Source organism: Octodon degus, unplaced genomic scaffold, assembly GCF_000260255.1.
Source record: "Octodon degus isolate 3935 unplaced genomic scaffold, OctDeg1.0 scaffold00068, whole genome shotgun sequence".
Taxonomy (NCBI): domain Eukaryota; kingdom Metazoa; phylum Chordata; class Mammalia; order Rodentia; family Octodontidae; genus Octodon; species Octodon degus.
In genome coordinates this window covers 7,058,118-7,064,117 of record NW_004524644.1, presented here as the reverse complement: position 1 = coordinate 7,064,117, position 6,000 = coordinate 7,058,118, and the positions used below count along the sequence as shown (strand labels likewise).

General features: G+C 35.2%; 1 non-coding gene across 1 annotated transcript; it reads right to left on the bottom strand.

The window, feature by feature from the left end:
* Window positions 1-5,883: 5,883 nt before the first annotated feature.
* LOC111817744 lies at window positions 5,884-5,989 on the bottom strand. The gene has a single exon (XR_002821873.1). It is a non-coding gene; the product is annotated as a U6 spliceosomal RNA (small nuclear RNA).
* Between the last annotated feature and the right edge of the window lie 11 nt (window positions 5,990-6,000).

The window sequence follows — 6,000 nt, the reverse complement described above, 5'->3', positions numbered from 1 at the left end:
TAGAATATCATTAAAGTATAAGTCAATCTAGTATTCACTTCCTATGGATTTTTTAATTAAGGTCAATATAAGTAATCTAATTATTGTACTATATGTTGATTTTAATTTCTGTTATCTGTAGTAAATATTTCCTCCGATAATTGTACACACTCAGCTTTTTGTAGCAACTTTGCCTAATATCGATATATTTTTGTATTTCATACCGTGCCCCATGTCTCTGTCCAGCATAGAAGGAAATATAAATTACCACCTGAAGTGTCTCCAGCTGCAATTTTATAACTTAATACTTCCAAACATTCTCAACAAGAGCATTGGATAGATTTGGAATTTCCATAAGTAAATGCCACATTTCTTTCTTCCTTTAGTATTTTCTTATACTACAGCATAAAAAGTACTTGATTTTATTGTTAAATCACAGAATGAAATGTTCAACCTTTCAATATTTTCTTTTTTAGGTTCATCTATTTCTTTATTTGGTTTATTATTTACCATTCTCCAGTGTTTTTACATGTGTGCACATACATTAGCTATTAGATTTTAAAAGTAATTTTTGTCAAATGCCCAAATCCACAGTATTAGATATTATAACTTATGAAAGATCTTGTTTTGATAACAAAACTTGAACTCACAAACTCACTGTGCTGATCATCTATATTCCCAGCCAAAATATCTTATTTTTAAAAAGGCTTTTGAGCAACAGTGTTTTCTTAGGAAAAAAATAAGAATAGTACTTTTTATCCTTCCTTTAAAAATAGTACTCTGCTTCAAATGAGCTTTAATCATTGAAAATTTTTAATTGTAATAAAAAATGGAATCAAGAATAATAGTGATTGGTAGTATTGTCTCATTCTGTGTCCAGTTGTGTTCGGTTTTTGTTCATTATTGACTATTTTTAAAAGGCAGCACATGGAGAAGATTCATGGTACTTTGGATTTTCTAAATCTGCTGTTGGAAATAGTCAGGCTACTTCACCTTGTTGGTCAGCCAACAATATGAATACCAGCAAAATGCAGAGAATGCAACACAACCAAGGTTTTTCCATCAGAACTTCAGACTGCCAAGTGTTTCTTATACAGGCATTTACACTTATTTGTACCTGCTGTGTAGACAGATGAGCTAACTTATTCAAATGATGATGTAAGCCATATTAAAAGATTTTTAAAAACTCTTTATTATTCCTCTTCTGTCCATTCTAATATCGCTTTATTGCACTAAGGAAAAAATCTGTGAATACTGTGTCTCTAGGGGTTCCAAGAGAATAGTATATTTTTAATACCAGTATTTGTTTTATCCAAAGGTCTAAATTGAGAACAAAAATTATTCATGGTATACCAAATAATATACCAGTTGTTCAAATTTTTAGAATGTAGAATAGAATTTATTACATGAAGCAAAAGCGCTCTAAAAAGACTAACCTCAGAGAATGTATGGGATACTGTTGACATCACCAAACTGTCCTTAAATGCCTATTACCTTTTTTTCTTTCTCTATTCCTTCACTCACTTCCCATAATGTTATCATTTCAATCATTTCACCTTGAAACTGCATCTAAATTAGTGCATGGATCAGTAGGTCATACACACAATGACCTTTCCAAAGAACATTGATATCTGACATAAAGATACTGTGCAGTCTAGTTGCAGTGCACATTTTATTCTTAGCAAAATATCAACGTTCAGCAAGCCTTTACATTGAAAAGAACCGATTTGTGATGCTCAGAACAACAGATGTTAGTTTGCTATTACATTAAAAACAGAACATAAAAGAGAAAGCTATTTGCTTGGATCGTATGCTGTGAGTTTATCATCTGCTCCTGCTTGGCATGTTTGGGTCTAAATGAAGCAAATTGAGTTTCCAAAGGGAATATGCACTAATGTCACATAGCCAGAGCACTTGTGTTTCCTCCCTGAAGCCTCCATCTATCATAAAACAAGTCAAATATTCACATTGCCTCTGAAGTAAGAAGACCAAAAAGAATGAGTGTCATTTGCCAGTTATTAAGGGCATGAGTGAGATGCTGAAGAGAAGAGGCTGAGTGCTGACAATGGAGGGTGAGGGAAGGTGTTTGCAGCACTCAGATTGCAGTGAGTCATCTTGTCACTTTTCAACCGAATTAATTTAATTACTGTCTCCCAACAGCGCGTATCGCTCCTAACCTTGAGTGGCTGCTGATGAAAGGTCTGTGTCACAGATGACTCCACTAGATGAGCACTATTCTGTTCTCTGCTGGTGATTTGCCTCAGGTGAAAAATAAGATCACTCCATTTCCCCATTGATTTCTGCAGAAGAAAATGCTTCCTCTCAACCCACACTGTATTATTATTTCGTTATCACTTTCCATGGAACTGCACTTTCTCTACCACAAAAAAAAAAAAAAAGAAAAAGAAAAAAGAAAAAAAAGTTTCAAACCTTTACCCATGCCTAGAGGTAGAAACTACAATCCAATTATCTACCTGATAGAAACATTTATACTGCATCTTCAAAAGGAAAAGAAATTGTTTTAAAAATACAATGTCATTACCATTAATTAGTGTGTAATTTCAAGTTTACATAGGATCCCTGGGCTGCTATGCCGGCTCTTCTTCAGGGGCACACTGAGACAGCAAATGAGACTAGGCGTGGTGGTGTCCCCGTGCTTGGGAGGCTGAAAACAGGAGGATCACTATGTGTCCAATCTGTGTAATGAGACCCTGTAGCCCTTGTTCTAAATACATAAAAAATAAAAGAATACAGTTTACATAGGAAATGTATAATCATTAGAATATGAAATTTAGGAAAGAGTAATTTTTTACCCCAAGTTTAAATTTTTTTGTTAAAAATCTGTTTTTAAACTTTCATGTTCTGTTAATGATTTATAAATAAACAGAATTTTTGATCTATGAACCTCATAAAACACTATTAATTAAATTAATTTCTTTTTGCAGATTGAAATTATTCTTCCTTTATTCCTGAAACAAACAAAAAAAGAGATTAAATACATACTATTACTTCAGAAATTTTGGTTATAAGAACCAATCATTGAAAGGTTTATTTACATACAACTAATGTGCTTTATCTAACAATGAGTTAAAAAGTAACACTTATTTGCAATTTATTCAATTCTCTTCTGAAAGCCACAGAATCATAGCTATTCAATTAATCTTGTGGAAAGAGCTGTATTAAATAAATTAAGTTGGTATTTCAATAAAAATGATAGCTATGATTACTTCCTTCAGTCTCCAACGTTTATTGAAATGACTGAAAAAAAATGTGAATTAAATTCAATCTATAGGTCAGTCAAATAGCTTAGCAGATTAAAGTGCCTGCTTAAGCAGACATAAAGGCCAGGAGTTCAGTCCCCAGGCCTGCCATGCTGGCCTCCCACTGAGGCATGCTGAGATGGCAATTGAGACTGGGTGTGGTGGTACATGCCTGTAATTCCAGCACTTGGGAGGCTGTAAACAAGAGGATCACTATGAGTCTGATCTATGCAGTGAGACCCTGTACATCCTATGGAAAAAAAAAAAAAAAAAAAAAAACCTAATAAAAGGTTAAATATAAGGATACACCTAGCACAGAGAAGAGCCTTTTACGGCTCGTGTCTGATGATGTCCCCAAAGCCTTGTGCAGCCAAGGGCAAGGTTTGCTTTCAGCTCTTTCCCTTTTGCTAATGCTTCTTTGGCTGTTTTCCACTGCCATGGACTGCTATCCTCTGCCAGGTTCCACTGTGCCTTGGAGTATGGACTGAAAAAAGCTCCACAGACTGCAAGCTAATTAAACCTTTCCTTCCTTAATTTTGGGAATCAGGGAGAATTTTCTCCCAGAAATAAGAGGAAAGTAACCAAGACAAGTCTATAGAAATTATAGAAGACAGTAGATACATGAGACCAACTCATAGAGTACTGTGATGATAGTGAAACTAAAATAAAAGTCAACCAGTATATACAGTTGGCAGATCAAAAAGAAGCAGGGCAAGAAAAAGGGGCAGACAGTAATGTAAATAAAAATTAATTGGGGAACAATGGCATTGTAATGACCTAAGGTACCAACAGGAAATAACAATAATGTTTCAGCTTCAGCTACAAATGTAAATTACTCTGTTGGCCAGAAAAGGTATAATACAGAGAGTTAAGTGTTTAGAAGATGTGGAAAATGCACGCTCTTATGCCAGAAACTGTCAATAGTCAGTCATCCTTGTCTACAGCTGCATCTTCAAATGTAACGCTTGGGGCCGGCGAGATAGTTCAGTGGTCTAAAGCACCTGCTTAGGCAAGCTTAGGCAGGCACAGGGACTGTGGTTTGATCCCAGCCCCATATGCTGCATCAGCCCAGCCCTCAGGGTGGGCTAAGCAGGCAAAAAAAAAAAAGTAACAGTAGTCCTTTTGTTTTGCTTGAATTGGAGACATTTGCATGAAATAAACTGATAGGTCTGTCAGAAATAAATATTTACCTTAGTTCTTAATCCTAAATCATCAATATAAGAGTTTTATTCTTAGAATGAATTTATTTTTAAATTTGAATATATTGCTCTCTGTGATAACCTAGAAGAACTGTGGCTTTCATTAAACTCTTCATAGTAAACGACATGTAGCTTTTTATTGGCTTAAGGTGCTTCTCAGTTACTTTTCTCTCATTGCTGGGACAAAATACCCGAAGCCCAAAATTAAAGAAGTAAAGGTTTATTTAGCTCACAGTTAATGGAAGGTTTAGTCCATGCTCAGCTGGCTGTTAGGCAGAGCAGCACATGGAAGAGGGCAGCAGTTCCTGGAAGCAGAAGACAACAAGGAGCAAAGGCAGGGGAAGCAGATCTCTCTCTCTTCCTTACATTGTAATATGGATTACTCACCCCAGGGAAGAAGTAGCACTCACACCCATAATCCCCACACTGGATCATGAATTACTTACTGTGAAAGCTGCCCCCAGTGACTCCATGATGCTTTGCAGGGACACCTAGGTGCAAGCCATAGCAGGGAAGCTAGTAAAAAGCAGAGACAGTTGCCTGTTGCATGTTTAATAATAAGCTATGACCATTCTTGTTAACTGCAACACTAGAATATTTTGTTATCTATTAAATCTTTTGCTGAGAGTAATAAATCTAAGGAAAGTGTTTTTAAAATTCTTCATAAAAATTTTAAAGATCAGTATGGCAAAATGTCAGGAAGCCTAAGACTAATAGCAAAATGCATTCAGGACAGTAAATTTATAATTTAAATTTATAATATATATTTTTTCTCAAGGCATTTGGAAATAACCCAAACACATACAATAACAGAATATTAAGGAAACTTATAGGACTAGAGAGTATTTAGGATTTAGAATTTAGCTATAGATGTGGTTCTGCAAAGGACCATAAACATTTAATTATAACTCAAAATCACTATTCCCTAAAACTATGAGTAAAGCTGATACACACCAGACATCTGTCGACCTGAAGACAGAGCACACTCATTTGAATTCATGATCGCATTCAGGCAATTTGAAAGGCTGGCTTCTTAACCTACCTGACATTAAACTAAGCCCCCTCAGAAGACAGATATCATCAACCAGACAATCAAACAAACTCTATAATTTTCGATACCTTGTGTCTGGTATTTAATGAAAATACCAGGCATAATATGTACAACAGTGAATTAGAAAGAAAAGAAAACTCATGTGAAAAACAGACCCTAGCAAATCTAGAAAATGCTTTTATTAGTCAAGAAATTTCAAATAAAACATATGATTAACATATTTATAGAATTAAAGTCCAAAATAGAGGATTTCTTTATTGCTACATGTGTACATTACACAGCCTTCACACTCTTCCTTGAGAATTTGTACATGGATATAATATATATCCATTTTCCCCCTTCCCCACTCCTTCCCTTCTTCTCTTCCCATTTGCAAAAGCTCTGCTGCCATCTCAAAAATATAGAAACTTCAGGAATTTGCATGCTACACTCATGTGGGGGCTGTGCTAATCCTTTCTGTGTTGTTCCAATTTTAGCATTTGTGCTGCCAAATCAAGCACAAAAATAGGAA